Raw genomic sequence first — 2,635 nt, 5'->3', positions numbered from 1 at the left:
GTAACTGGGGAAGCGTATTGTTTTTGTCATTGCAAACTGGGAGTTTACAGGTTTTGCAGTATTTAATCTGTCTATGCACACTAGGTAAAACCTGGCGGACCACCCCCTGTATTGTGGTTAGCGCACCAGGTGGTGCTAAAGGTTAGGTAAGAAGTGGGAAGGCAGGTAAGGTAGGAGAGGGGACTCTTTAACCTCTAACTTTTCTTTGCTTTGGTTCCGTCCAGCCCCTTTTCCCCAATTCACCGTGTTTAGGAATAATACATTCCTGGTAAACTCTGTCGTCCTTCCCAGCACCTACGATCACATACCTTTTTCACTCCACGGGGAGTTGAGATGTAGCAGGGTGTTGCGTTCCCTCCTCCATGAGGCAAACATAACATTCGGTTAGACATTTTTTGGTAATGCAGCTACAATTTGGTAACGGAATTACAAGTTTTAATCACTTAATATATCACAAACAAAATATACATCAGAAAAATCACTAGAACTAATTGTTAGCTCCACCATTACTTGTTACTTCTGTGAACTTTCATTATCTCCCCTCCTCACAAAGACAAATGTGAAAATATCTTATGAGGGTTTTTGGTAACGGAATTACAAGGCACAAGAGAATATTACCAAAACGATTTCTCCAAACCCAAATGTAAGTGTTGATAATAGTAGTCAGGGGTCTTTATGTCAACATGATTCTGGTTTTATGTAGTTCTGATATTGGACCTCTTTAGACTTTTTCTGGTGATGTCTCCACAGTGACAGTAGCTTCAGTAAAACACCTAAAGCCGTGCTGAAGTGACAGGGACGGCATCCCCATGTGGGTCGCCAAAGCCAATTTCAACATGAAAAACTATGTACTTAATTCTACCACAACAACTAAATAAAAATACTGATAACCTTAATGATGCATAGGAAGAGAAAAAAAGACACCACCAAGAAATATAAACGTAAAAGCAGGATATGTAACTCTACACAACACTCACTCATACAATTCCCAGCATGCACCAAACACTCTCAGCATGCAGAGAGGAGATTGTCCAAACAGACTGGTTTAACACTGTTAATTTGACCACCAGAGAAGAGTGAAAGAAAACAGTTATGAGCTGAACAATATGCCAGTGGAAAGGAGAACCGTACCAGGCGACCCAATTGTGGTTTGTGAATATTATGATTTCCCATTTCAGCCAATTCAGTTGCAGTAATTCGGTTACAGATTTCTTGGTAATTCCACAAGCATTTTGGTAACGGAATTACGAGTTTTAATCAAATAATTCACCCCAAAAATATACATCAGAAAAATCACTAGAACTAATTGGTAGCTCCACCACTACTTGTTATTTCTGTGAACTTTCATTATCCCCCTCCTCACAAAGACAAATGTGAAAATATCTGAAAGTTATGAGGGTTTTTGGTAACAATTACAAGGCCAGGGTAATATTTCTGAAACTTAAAGAAGGTTAATGATTTCTCCAAACCCAAATGTAAGTGTTGATAATAGTAGTCAGGGGTCTTTATGTCAACATGATTCTGGTTTTATGTAGTTCTGATATTGGACCTCTTTAGACTTTTTCTGCTAATCTTTTCTAAGATCCCTTTTCCATCTGTTTACCCAGAAATCAAAGCCTTCACTGGTTGAAAAATGTATCTATAATTACATTTACCAAAAATATACACTCTTAGATTTCATTTCACACCCAATTAAACATGCTCTTATGAACATTATAATTGGTGCTCAAATCAAAATCAAATTGTATTGGTCACAACACATGGTTAGTAGATGTTACTGGGAGTCTAGCGAAATGCTTGTGCTTCTAGTTCCGACAGTGCAGTAATATCTAACAAGTAATATCTAACAATTTCACAACAAATACCTAATAGACAATCCTTTTACATGGACATTCCCTACTGTCACTATAGAGATACTATCCATCCCTAACTAGTAATAAAGTGGTCTGGCTGGTTGCTACTGGCCTCTCCAGCTTCAACCTGAATCCCACCCATGATGAGAGGAGGTTTACTGGACACACAGGGAGAAACTACAGTCTGAATCACACCCATGATGAGAGGAGGTTTACTGGACACACAGGGAGAAACTACAGTCTGAATCACACCCATGATGAGAGGAGGTTTACTGGACACACAGGGAGAAACTACAGTCTGAATCACACCCATGATGAGAGGAGGTTTACTGGACACACAGGGAGAAACTACAGTCTGAATCACACCCATGATGAGAGGAGGTTTACTGGACACACAGGGAGAAACTACAGTCTGAATCACACCCATGATGAGACTACCTTTAAGGCTTAAGGCTTTGGTTATCTTTAGTGTTTAGGTTAGGGTCCGTTTTAGGTTTTGGCCAGACGAGCTGTCAATGTGATGTTGGTCAGAAAAGTCCATGTAGTCTTTCCCTTCTCAAACCTGTCCTCCCCCAAACCAGTTCATATCATGTATTCCACCACCAGCACACCTGATTCACTAATCAGAGGTTTGGATGATGAGTTGACCAGTGGTACAAAGTGGACTGGATCTTGGTGAACTATGTGGAGAGTCTTCCAGGGACAGTACAGTACAGACTGAGAAGCTAACAACAGTGTAGTTTACTCAACTCATTCAAACTATCATGACTATTGTTTAGAGA

Source organism: Oncorhynchus masou, unplaced genomic scaffold, assembly GCF_036934945.1.
Source record: "Oncorhynchus masou masou isolate Uvic2021 unplaced genomic scaffold, UVic_Omas_1.1 unplaced_scaffold_1485, whole genome shotgun sequence".
NCBI lineage: Eukaryota > Metazoa > Chordata > Actinopteri > Salmoniformes > Salmonidae > Oncorhynchus > Oncorhynchus masou.
This window is presented reverse-complemented; position numbering follows the sequence as displayed.